Source organism: Rhinopithecus roxellana, chromosome 8, assembly GCF_007565055.1.
Source record: "Rhinopithecus roxellana isolate Shanxi Qingling chromosome 8, ASM756505v1, whole genome shotgun sequence".
NCBI lineage: Eukaryota > Metazoa > Chordata > Mammalia > Primates > Cercopithecidae > Rhinopithecus > Rhinopithecus roxellana.
Window position 1 is genome coordinate 55,924,000 of NC_044556.1, and position 13,888 is coordinate 55,937,887.

Sequence of the window (13,888 nt, forward strand, 5' to 3'; positions counted from 1 at the left end):
GAGAATGAGAATGGCAGGCATAGTTTTTGTCTTCCTACATATTTTGTTCTAGTCTGGAAGATAGTCATAAGGAAAATTAGTAATTTAATCCCAATGATGTCAATGGCTGCATGTGTCATGACAATTGCTAGATGGAAGAACTATTTCAGACTGAGATAAGTCAGAAAGGTTGAATCTTCTTTTAAGCGTCAGAGAGAGCTTCCTTTTGGAATCGAGACTGAAAAATGAAAGGTGTTAGGTAGGTCAGGAGAGTATGTGTGGAAAAGCTTTCAAGGAGGAAGAAGTAGGAGAATGCAAGGATGGCAGAGAAGGACAAAACAATCTGGTTGTCGGAAAGATTCACACAAAAAGTTGCCTAAATAAAGCTGTTGCCTAATTTCTAGACAGTAAATAGCTATCTTGACTGGTGGCTCTGGAAAAGTAAACCAGTTCTCAAAGTATGAAATATTATTTGTCATAATAATTCTGAGGTTATGATTTCACAAAATCAGAGTCCTATTAATGAAAGAAATCTCTTTTCCTAACGTGACTGAGGCCTGCTTATCTATTTAGAAAACTAGTGAGAAAATCTCACCGGTAGGGAGATTCAGCTAGAATGCAGTGGACCCATCTTCTGCCTAATCCCTTACACCTGTGTTTACCTTTCCCCAGTTTAAAATCACCTTTGAGTGAGCAAAGGAGAATTTCACTTAGCATCTGGCCAAAGATGAGGCATTTGCATTTGTAAAAAATGAGAAAGGATGAAAAGGACAGAAACTATGCCTCCTATATCAGCTGATTGTATGCAGGATACCCAAATAAATAAAGGTGGGGAAGAATTTTTCGGGCAAGGTTTTGTAGTAACTTGAAGAATCAAGAGAAAAACTAAATATTAGCATCTAGATAGCAAGATTTAATGTGCAAAATTTTAGAATTCTCAAGATGAATCAGCCCCAATTGTTTTCCAGGCTTGTGACACTATGCTTCATTATGCAAATTTGTATAACCTTTGTTCTTTCTCAAGTTCCCTGTTCTTTTGAGATCTACTGAACAATTCAGTAAAGAACCATATATATATGGTAAAGTGTGGTGTATTTTTTTCTAACGAAAAACTAGTAAAAAGACACTGAAAAGCGTCAGTGATCCCTCCCCAGTCTCTTGCAGGGGCTTTGGAGGGGTAAGACTGGAGAATAATCAGCTCTATTCTTTTGCTGAATTTCCAGGTAGAGTCAAAGATAGTTACTGGTAGCACCGGCCAGGTCCTCAGGCCAGATATACCCCTATACAACATAGCCGCTTCATTATTATTATTATTGTGTATATACATTCAGTTTTATTGTTAACAAAGCAATTTGTACACTTCTAACGTTTAAAACTGAGCATCGTCCTTCCTTTCTAGTGACACAAAAAGAAAATTTAAAAATAAACAGGAACAAAATTACAAAAGAGAATGTGAATTCCAAATAAGATCCTACAGGTTCTGCTGATTCTCTCATTGAGTGGCAGGGCTCGTTATCATTAGGAGAGATTTTATTTCAAAAGTGTCATCTTAAACTGCAAGGATGTCTGTCAAACATCACAATTAAACATGCCAACGGAGAAGCCATGCTGTCAAAATACCCACTTAACCCACCAAATACCTCATATCCACCCTTTGATAACTTTTTATAACCTCATTTTTAAAAGGTTTTTTCTTCCTTTTTTTAAATAAAAGAAAGTAGACAGATACATGTTGGTAAATGACTGTCCATATTCACATAGAGACATGCTGTACTCTCTGACCCAATATACAGAGAAAGGAGGAAAGAAGCTAGAATTCTATGCACTGCTACACAGGGGTCTGGCACTCTCCAGCTTCCGGCAGAGTGAAGGGAGAAGGTTTTTCTTTTCTCTCACAGAGCTCGGTGGTGTTGATTCCATACAGTTCTTGTTCAGACAGGAAGAGATAAGAATAAATTCTGAACAGAAAGAGGTAGAGAATCTTTTCCCATTGTGTTATGCTCAAGGTATTGCCCCCCAAATAAGTTGAAAACCATGGTGCGGAGAAAAGAGACCTCAAGAACAGGGTGACTGAGCACAAGAGGGGAAATAAAGAAAAAAGACTGCAACTTGCTCCCAGGGATTGGAGAAAATTTTCTTAAAAAGTGTTCAGAACATCAGTGTTCCGTTAGTCATCTTCTCCTTCATCCTCCTCTCCTTCCTCACCTTCATCATCATCTTCCTCTCCTTCACCTTCATCCTCATCCCTTTCTTCATCAATATCTTCTAATCCTTCCTCCTCTTCATCATCGTCATCTTCTTCTTCTTCTCCCTCTTCTTCTTCTTCTTCATCATTCACATTGGGAACCAAGAAGCATTGTTATGCGTTTGGCCAAGTACTACCTGTGATGACCTCTCCTAACTCACCAGCACCTGCATCAGAAAGTAAAGCAGGTCAAGAATCTCTCTGGTGCCTCAGGCTGCCTCTTCCTACTGGTTTTATTCTTTGTTCGACTTGAACGTTTTGTCACATCCTTTCAAGATTTCCATTTGATTTCAATGAACTTTGAAGATGGATCACCACTCTCATTTAGATGAAATTCTTTGGAGATAACTTTTCAAAGTAAGGATGTTCATCAAAATAAAAATCTATTCTGTAACTTGATTTAGTATCTTCAAATTATGTCACTTCAACTCTGGTCATATAATGCAGTTCTTCTTAGTCCTCCTCCACAAGCAGTGCAGACACTCGTGGGTGGTTGACAAATGATATTACCCAAAAATAAGGGGTTTGGGCAATCAATGATCAATTCTGACCTCTTCTGAAAAAATGGTTGGCAGAGTTTGTTCTATTTCTGTTCTACTTTCAAATTCTCCTCACTGGCTTGTTCATGAAGTCTGTTTCATTTTGTACTTCACCAATATGTTCAATTGCTTCTTGCTATTCTTTTTCTGAGGTCTCGTCTGCCCGGTTGCAGTTGGAGTTGAACTCCTTTTTACCGACTTAGGCCGTTGGCGCAGACTTGGTGCTGCTCCGAGTCGGGGGCGGGGTTGCGCGGGGCGGCGTGGTGGCAGGGAGAAACGGGGATGGGGAGAGAAGGAACAGGGAAGTGGGTCGGGGGTAGGCGGCTTCCCCTCACTTCACATGCGCTGGCACTGGCTCCCTGGGTCAGGTCGCCTCCGCTCCTCATTCCCTCGCTCTCCCCGCACTTGCTCGCTCTCTCGGCACTTGCTCGCTCGCGCGGGCTGCCCTGGTATATGATATGTAAAATGCATATAAAAGACAGTATAAGTGTAGTTTTTGTTTGTAATTTTTTCTCTTATCTTATTTAAAAGACAAAAGACAATTTTATAGAACAATAATTATAAATCTGTGTTAATGACACACATGTATAAAGGTGTAATTTGTATGACAATAACAGCAAAAAATGGGGGCAAGAGAAAAAGCTATGTGAGAACAAAGTATTATATTATTGCGATTAAGATCATTATAATCTCCAAAGCAACTATGAAGAAAATAACTTAAATACAGTAAAAAAAAAAAAAAAAAAAAAAAAAGACAAGGGAACTTAAGTGTACAGTAGAAAAGATATATTTAATACAAAAGAGGGCACTAATAAAGAGAAGAACACACAAAAAATAAAACCCATAGGAAACTAATAGGAAAATGGCAAACATAAATCCTACCTTATCAGAAATTACATTAAATATATATGGATTAAACATTATAAATAAAAGGCTGAGGTTATAAGACTGGATTAAAAAAAAATGGGCCCACTATATGTTGTGTACAAAGGACACAGTTTGATTCAAATACACCTACAGGTTGAAAGTAAAAGGTGGAAAAAGATATATTATATTATGGAAGCAGTACCAAAAGAGAGCTGGGTTTAGAAACTAAGATCAGTCAAAATATGATTTAAGACAAAAACTGTTGTAAAGACAAAGAAGGACATTTTATAATAATAAAAGAGTTAATGCATCAAGAAGATGTAGCAATTATTAACATATATGCACAGAGCCCCAAAATACATGAAGCAAAAACTTACTGAATTGAAGGGATAAATAGACAATTCAATAATAATCACTGAGAGTTCAATATCCCTTTCCAATAATGGATTGAACAACTAGACATAAAATCAACAAGGAAGTAGAAGACTTAAACAACATTATAAACCAACTAAACTTAACCAAAGTCTATAGAACACCTTACCCAACAACAGCAGAATATGCGTTTGTTGTTCTTAAATGTACATGGAACATTCTCCGGTATAGACTATATGTTAGCCCATAAAACAAGTCTCAACAAATATGATATGACTAAAATTACAGAAATGTCAAAAGTATGTTTTTAATGGAGTGAAATTATAGATCAATCACAGAGGGATATTTGGAAAATTCACCATTAGGTGCAAATCAAACTACATACTTCTAAAACTAATAGGTCAAAGAATAAATCATAGGGGAAATTACAAAGTACTTTGAGATGAATAAAACTAAAAATATTACACATCAAAAACTTATGAGATGCAGGAAATCAATGCTTAGAGAAACTTTTATAGCTGTAAATGCCTAAATTAAAAAAGAAAGATCTCAAATCAATAATCTAACCCTCTACCTTAAGAAACTATAGGCTGGGATTAGTGGCTCATTCCTGTAACCCTAACACTTTGAGAGACCGAGGCAGGAGGATCACTTGAGCTCAGGAGTTCAAGGCCAGCAACATAGACTTTGTTTCTACAAAAAATTTTAAAAAATTAGCCGGGTTGGGGGACTCATACTTGTAGTCCCAGCTACTTGGGTGGCTAAGGTAGGAGGATTGCTTGAACCTAGGAGATCAAGGCTGCAGTGAGCTGTGATTGTACCACTGTACTCCAGCCTGAGTGACACAGTGAGACCCTGTCTAAAATAAATAAATAAATAAATAAAATAAAAATAAAAAAAGAAAGAAAGAAAATAAACTATAAAAAGAACAAACTAAGTTCATTAAGAAACTATAAAAAGAAGAATAAACGCAAAGAAAGCAAGAAGGAGAAAATAATAAAGATAAAAGTGGAAAGAAATGAAAGAGAGAATACAAAAATAAGAGAAAAACAAATTTAAAGTTTAGTTATTTGAAAAGATCAGCAAAACTGACAAATGTTTAGCTAGACTGATAAAGTGAAAAATGGAGAAGACTCAAAGGACCAAAATCAAAATGAAAAGGGGATATTACTATTGACTTTAAAGAAATAAAAATGATTATAAGGGGGATAGTATGAACAATTGTAAGGAAATAAATTAGATGAAATGGAAAAATTTCAAGAATCACACAGACTACCAAAACTGACTGGAGAAGACAGATGCGATAGATCAGAGAGGTGAAAGGAGAGTTCTTGCTTACAACACAATGCCAAATATGGAGTGAGGTGCTAAAGTGAAGAAAGTTATTATTTTGCAACTATCACAATTAAGACAGGCTCAGGCAAAAATTATCAATGGATGCTAAATCTCAGAGGAAATTTTGATGAGGAGTAAGATATTTGCATGGCCTTCCACTGTATGCCAATATATAGTTATTAGTTAAAATGGAAAAAGAAAAAGTAACTATACAATACAGAAATCTGGCAATGTGTTGGCCAAGTGATCAAAATTAACATTATCAATGAGAAGACATCAATGGTCTCTAGATGTGATACCTTGAGATTAAAACATCACTTGTGTAATACCTAGTCTGGGAATGCATAATGTGAATCTAGTTGTAAGGAAATACCAAAAAACCCCAAGTGAGGAATTTGCTATTAAAAAAGAGAGGCTGTAATCCCAGGACTTTGGGAGGCTGAGGCAGGCGAATCCTGAGGTCAGGAGTTTGAGACCAGCCTGACCAACATGGTGAAACTCTGTCTCTACAAAAATACAAAAAAGTTAGCCAGGTGTGGTGGTGCATGCCTGTAATCCCAGCTACTCAGGAGGCTGAGGCAGAAAAATCGCTTGAACCCGGGAGGCAGAGGTTGCAGTGAGCAGAGACTGCACCACAGCACTCCAGCCTGGGTGACAGAATGAGACTCCGTCTCAAAAAAAAAAAAAAAAAAAAAAAAAAAAGAAAGGGTGGGAAAATTGCATTCTTCAAATATATCCATGTCATAAAGGAGAAGATATAGCTATGGAAATGTTCCAGTTGAAGGATAGTAAAGAGATACAACAGCTAAATGGAATACCTGATACTGGACTGGATCCTGACCTGGAGGGAAAAATATGGCTACAAAGGACACTATAGGGTCAACCGACAAAACTGAAGTACAAACAGTAGGTTAGACAAGAATATTGTTATCAATGTAGAATTTACTTAAGTGATAACTATGTTGTGGTTGTATAAGAAATTATCCTAACTCTTCATACTGATGTATTTAAGATAAAAAGCCAAGACATATGCAACCTACCCTATAATAGTTCAAACAGAGACAGAGAAAGAGAGAGAGAGAGAGAGATAGCTAATATTAAAGCAAAATGGGCAAAACATTACAGAGAGGTATTCACAGTCACAGCCAACTTGTAGCTCCCTCCCTGCAAGATATTTATAAGGGTGTTCTTTGTGCTATTATTAATAATAATTGTTTCTTGCAACTCTTTTGGCATTATTTTCAAACAAAAAATTAAAAATACAGATTAATGAAAGGTCTGCAATACTTATTTTCCCTTGGTGGTCCTTCAAGATGCTGAGGGTCTGTTCTGCATTTACCACGTCCTCTTCTTTCCTTGTATAGGCCTCTCCTTTTATAGACCTGTGAGTTCTCAGAGTACATTATCATTTTCAACCTTGAATTCCCATGGAATCCCTTGAATTCCCATGGAATCCCTTGAATTCCCATTGAATCATCTGCAAAAGATGACAGTTTATTTTCCTGTTGATCCAATCAAGAAAAGGAGAAAGCTTCCATGAATAACAAATAGATGAGGACTACAAGTTCCTGTGACTCTGCCAGGCTCTGTCCAATGTCTCTCTCCATTCTGGCTCCCAGGCTACAGACTCAGAGTCTCTGTCAGTCTTGCTATCTCTGGCAGAGGGCAGGAACACAGAGCAGAAGGATCTCTTTAAAGTCTAGGTTTAAATAATGACAACATTTTCATACTTAAATCCTTCAAGGATAGGCTCTTTGAAGAGCCTACAGGGTTCTACTTTCCTTATGTGGCTTGGTTTCTGTGAATTTCTCCTGTCCAATTTCTAGTTTGGCCCCTCCTTTGCACTGAATGCTGCAACCTTCCTGAACTGCTAGCAATTTCCCGAATTTACTCAATGCCTTTGCTCAAACTTTTATACTTCCTGGAATCCCCTCCCACTCCTCGTTGGCCTAACAAACTCCCACTCATTTGTTAAGACTCAAACCAATTGTTGCCTCTCCAAAGTCCAAGAACCACTTCTTAGGAATAAGATTCTCTCCCTGGTCCATAATCACCTTTACCCACCCTCTCTGTGAAAGGAATGATTACTACAAAGAAAACTTGGAAATAGTCAGCAGGGAAGCCCATAAAATTTGCATTTCCTAATTTTCTTTAATCTTGAAGGAGGACAAGAAGGAAGTGACCAGCCCAAGGCCATCTGGCAAGTTACCAGCAGGGCTGAGGCTGGAAGGCAAATACACATTCTCCTTTCTTTGTTGATACTACTGGGTACTCCCTGGGACTTGACCCACTGCCCATCTTATGTTCATAAGTGTCTTCTGGACTCTGTCAAACCCTAGACCACTCAATTTTGCAGGACCTTCTAAGGTGGCAATGTTGGAGGACTTGTTGGCTCCTAGAGAGAGCACTGGAATGAGCATGTTTGGTTGGTCTTCAAGCTTATACCTAGTACCCAGAACCACATTTCAAGCTTCTGGGAGGCTGTATGGTGTAGGCGAAGGAGCATGACCTTTGGAGGCAGACAGCCTTGGGTCTGAGTTCCAGAACCATCATTTACCAGCTTCAGAACCTCAGGAAAAGTAAACTTTCTAAACCTCAGTTTCCATATGTGGATGATTTTTAAAATCAGAATTAAATGAGATAACCTAAATAAATCATTCCACATAAAGTCTGCCATACAGTAAGTGCTCAATAAGTATTAGTTGCCTTCTTCTGTCCCAAATGCTCCTTCCTCTCTTCTGGGCTCTCAACTCTAATTTGAATGAATTAAGACTAGATCTCTTAGCCTAAGTTTCCCCAAGTGTAAAATAAGAGGGAATTGATTATATAACTCATATGACCCAGATCACGGCTTCTTTCTATTTTGCTTTTATCAATCTACCCAATCAGGTCTGTGCACCGAGCACAAAGGCTGCCTGCCCATGGGTGTGACATGAACAATGTAGGTTTTGCTCTCAGAGGAAGTGGAGAGGGGTTGGGAGGTACCTGGGGAAATGCAAATTTCATGGCTAAGTAGGACTTCCCTAGGTCTGCTGACTTCCAAGATGCTTCTGAGGTGTAATTCCAGTGATGATGTGAAGACGTGGGGCCAGCTCTACCCCCACCAAAGAAGGCGGCAATCAGTATATTCATTCCACAAACGTTTTTAGCACTTGCTTTATATCAGGCATTGTTAGATTGGGGAACCATGAAGGTAAATAGAACATAATGAAACTCAATCAGGATATGGGTGCATTGACCTAAACCCAAGAGATTTGGTTTTTGGTCATGGCTTTTCAAAAACTAGCTGTATGGTAAGTCCCTTAGAAGTTTTAGTCTCTAAGTCTTAGCTTTCTGGGGGTGAAATGAAGGAGTTGAAAATATGACTTCTAAATTTGTTTGCTTTCCTTCAGATTATACTTCTCCTCTCAAAGTCTGCTCTGTGTTTTCAAATAGCCCCTGGAACTCTCCATATGCATGAACTGTAAACACTTCAACTGACCATATCCCAAGCCAACAAATAATCTTATGCCCCTTGCTCTCAATTTTGCCCCAAAGTTATCTCCACCTCTTATACTTCCTTTCCTAGAGAATGGCATTGCCATCTACTGGGAAACTAAGCTGGAAGTTTAAAGGCCATAGTATATAGACCACTATCCTTCACAGTCCACATTCAATTAGTCACCAAACCCTGAAAAATCCACCTATGAGATAACTCTCCAATGGATCTCCTTCTTTCCCACCTCATTGTCACTTCTCCAGTTAAGACCCATCATTTCTTCAAATCTGTTCCTAGCCTGTAGGTCTACCTAAATTTGTCTCACACTAAGGCCAAAGTAATCTTTTCTTTTCTTTTTTTGAGACAGATTTTTGCTCTTGTTGCCCAGGCTGGAGTGCAATGGTGCAATCTTGGCTCACTGCAACCTCCGCCTCCCGGGTTCAAGCGATTCTCCTGTCTCAGGCGAATCTCCTGTCTCAAGTAGCTGGGATTACACGCACATGCCACCAGGCCTGGCTAATTTTTGTATTTTTAGTAGAGACGGGGCTGCATCATATTGGTCAGGCTGGTCTCAAACTTCTGACCTCAGGTGATCTGCCCGCCTCAGCCTCCCAAAGTGCTGGGATTACAGGTGTGTAATCCCACCACGCCTGGGCAAGGTAATCTTTCTAAAGCAAAAATATGAACAGGTCACTCAGCTGCTTAAAACTTTTGGTGGCTTCCATCAAAGAATAAATGGCTTTCCAAGAATGTGTATAATTATTTGTGTGCAAAATGGAGTTTTGATCAGGTGAAAGGGGAGACACTGCCTCCTATGGGAAGTCCTGGGTTGTGTATCCTTGCAGGAATGAAAGAAAAACAGATCAAAACAATGAGGAAGAGAAGAGAATAGCAAATATTGAGTGTTCACAATATAGCAAATACTGTACTTTAAATACACTGTTGTTTTAACACTCAGAAAACATATTAGGTGTCTTTGCTCAGGTTTTCAAAAATCAGACTCTGAGATGGAGATTTGTGTATGAAAAGTTGATGGAGGAGTGCCCATGATATAATTAATACCTGTGAGGGAGTGAGGGAAGTAAGAGTGAGCAGAGGGAGAAGTTGAGCTGTGGATGCAGTTGCAACAAAGTCCTCAGCTGACTCAGTGAGGAGCCTTGGAGCTGGAATGACCCTCAGAGCTGTTGCAAATTGAGGCAAAAGGGGACTGGACTTTTATATCCTTTCATCAACCAATTGGCCCAGTTGTTTGATGTGGATTCTGGCTAAGGAACTGGCTAAGGGCAGTTCCTGGGGAGGAACTCAGCTGAGAGCTGTCAGCCACCAATACTTCCTGCATGGAAATGACTGCTTTGGTCTTGAGGGGGAGATCTGAACAGCACATCATAGCATCCACTATGTGAGATAACTTGTAGTGCATTATTTTATAGATAAGAAAACTGATTTTCACCAACACCATGACTTATCCTAGGTCATACAAGTAATGGGCTCTAATTCATATTTGTCTTCATGTTCCTTTAGCCATATACATACAACCATGCAATGATAACCTTTTTTGATGAAGCTAGCAGAAGAAAAGAAATAACCAAGATCAGAGCAAAAATAAACGAACCTGAGACAAAAAAAAAAAAAAAAAAAAAAAAAAAAAAAAAAACCTCACACAAAGGATCAAAAAAATAAAGTTGGTTGTTTGAAAGGATAAACAAGATTGATAGACTGCTAGCTAGAATAATCAAGAAAAAACAAGAAAAGATCCCAAATAAGCACAATCAGAAATGACAAAGGTGACATTACAATTAATATTGCAGAAATACAAAAGATCCTCAGAGACCACTATGAACGCACACAAACTAGAAAATCTAGAGGAAATGGATAAATTCATGGAAACCCATAATCTCCTGATCGATCCAGGAAGCAACTGAAATTATGAACAGACCAATAATGAGTTGCAAAGCTGAATCAGTAATAAAAAAAATAACTACCAACCAAAAAATGCCCAGAATCAGATGGACTCACAGTGGAAATCTACCAGATGTACAAAGAACAGCTGGTACCAATCTTACTAAAACTATTCCAAGAAATTGAGGAAGAGGGCTTCTTCCTCAATTCATTCTATAAAGCCAGTATCATCCCGATATCAAAATCTGGTAAGGGTATGATAAAAAAAGAAAACTACAAGTTAATACTCCTGATGAACACAGATGCAAAAACTCTCAACAAAATACTAGCAAACTGAATTCAGCAGCACATCAAAAAGACAATTCATCAGGATAAAGTGGGGTTTATTTCTGGGATGCAGACATGATTCAGCATACACAAATCAATAAATGTGATTCACCACATAAACAATTAAAAATAAAAACCGTATGATCATCTCAATAAATACAGAAAAAGCATTCAATAAAATTCAACATCTCTTCATGAGAAAAACCCTCAACAAACTAGGCACTAAAGGAACATACCTCAAAATAATAAGAACAAACCCTGACAAACTCACAGCTAACATCCTATAGAATGGGCAAAATTTGTAAGCATTCCCCTTAAGAACTGGAACAAGACAAGGATGTCCACTGTCACCACTCGTATTCAGTAGAGTGCTGGAAATCCTAGTCAGAACAATTAGGCAAGAAAAAGAAATAAAAGGCATTCAAATAGGAAAAAAAAAAAAAGTCAAATTATCTCTGTTCACTGACAACATGTTCCTGTACCTAGAAGGCCCTAAAGATTACTCCAAAAGGCTCCTAGGCCTGATAAATAATCTCAACAAAGGTTCAGGATACAAAATCAATATACAAAAATCAGTAGCATTTCTATACACCAATCACATTCAAGTTGAGAACCAAATCAATAACTCAATCCCATTTACAATAGCCACAAAATATAAAATACCTAAGAATACATTTGACTAATGAGGTGAAAGATCTCTATGAGGAGAGCTACAATACATGTATGACAGAAATCACAGATGAGACAGCAAATGGAAAAACATTCCATGCTCATGGATTGGAAGAGTCAATACCATTTAAATGACCATGTTTCTCAAAACAATCTATGAATTAACAGAATTATTATCAAATTGCTATCATTTTTCACAGAATTAGAAAAAAAATTGTAAAATTCACATAGAACCAAAAAGAGCCTGGCTAGCCAAAGCCATCCTAAGCAAAAGAACAAAGCCATAGGTACCACATTACTCAACTTCAAACTATAGTACAAGGCCATGGTAACCCAAACAGCATGGTACTGGTACAAAAATGAACACATAGATCAATGGAACAGAACATGGAACCCAGAAATAAAGCCATAAACCTATAACCAACTGATCTTTGAAAGTCGACAGAAGTGAAAAATGGGGCAAGGGCACTCTATTCAATAAATAGTGCTGGGAAAACAGTCCAGTCATGTGCAGAAGAATGAAAGTGAACCCCTACCCCTCCCCTTATACAAAAATTAACTTGAGATGAATTAAAGACTTAAATGTTAGACTTCAAACTATAAAAATCCTAGAAGAAAACCTAGGAAAAACTCTTGCAGACATTAATCTAGGAAAGAATTTATGACTAATATCTCAAACACAAATACAGCAAAAACAAAAATTGACAAATGGGAGTTAATTAAACTAAAGAGCTCCTGGACAGCAAAAGAAAAAAAATCAACAGAGTAAATACAACCTACAGAATGGGGGGAAATATTTGCAAACTATGCATCCAACAAAGGACTAATAGCCAGAATCTATCAGGAACTTAAGCAAATCAACAAGAAAGAAACAACCCCATTGTGTTAGTCCATTTTGCATTGCTATGAAAGAATGCCTGAGACTGGGTAATTTATAAAGAAAAGAGGGTTTTTTGGCTCATAGTTCTGCAGGCCATACAAACATGGCACCAGTATCTGGTGAGGCCTCAGGAAGCTTACGGTCATAGTGGAAGGTAATGGGGAGCAGGCATGTCACATGGCAGGAGAGGGAGTGAGAGAGATGCCATGCTCTTTTACACAACCAGCTCTTTCATGAACTCATTATTGTGGGGCGGACACCAAGCCATTCATGAGTGATCTGCCTCTATGACCCAAACACCTCCCACTAGGCTCCACCTCCAACACTGGGAATTACATTTCAACATTTGGAGGTGAGAAACATCCATTTATATCAACCATTAAGAAGTGCACAAAGGACACGAAGAGACACTTCTCAAAGGAAGACAACAAGTGGCCAATAAACATATGAAAAAGGCTCAGTATCACTAATAATCAGAGAAATGCAAATTAAAACCACAATGAAATACCATCTCACACTGGCTAGAATGGCTATTCCTAAAAAGTGAAAAAATAACAAATGTTGGCAAGGATGTGGAGAAAAAGAACACTTATGCACTGTTGGTGGGAATGTAAGTAAGTTCAACCCTTATGGAAAACAGTATGGAGATTTCTCAAAATTATTTTAGAACTACCATTTGATCCAGCAGTCTCACTACTGGGAATCTACTGAAAGGAAAAGGAATAGTTTTATCAAAAAGACACCTGTACTCATATGTTTATTGCAGCACTATTCACAATAGCAAAGTCATGGAATCAACTTAGGTGCCCATCAATAGTGGGTTGGATAAAGAAAATGTGGTATATGTACACAATGGAATACTATACAGCTGTAAGAAAGAATGAAATCATGTCTTCTGCAGCAACATGGATGCAGTTGGAGGCCACTATCCTAAATAAATTACACAAAAACAGCATGTCCTCACTTGCAAGTGGGAGCTAAATAATGGGTACATACAGACATAAAGACGGAAAAAATAGACACTGGGGACCCCAAGAGTGGGGAGCAAGGGAGTGGGGTAAGGGTTGGAAACTACCTATTGGGTATTATATTCACTATGCGAGTGATGGGTTCAGTAGAAGTACAAACCCCAGCATTGCACAATAACAAATCTATACCTGCACCCCTTGAATCTAAAATGTAAATAAAAAAGAAACTTACTTGGCATAAAAATTTTATTAGCATAAGGTCAAACTTGAACCCTCGGATTCTTTGGGTGGCAGTATAAATTGTTCAAACATTAATCATTCAAGGAACAG

At 38.1% G+C, this 13,888-nt stretch overlaps 1 pseudogene; it reads right to left on the reverse strand.

Moving 5' to 3' along the window:
- Positions 1 to 1,180: 1,180 nt before the first annotated feature.
- LOC104660424 lies at positions 1,181 to 8,469 on the reverse strand (annotated as a pseudogene).
- Positions 8,470 to 13,888: the final 5,419 nt, after the last annotated feature.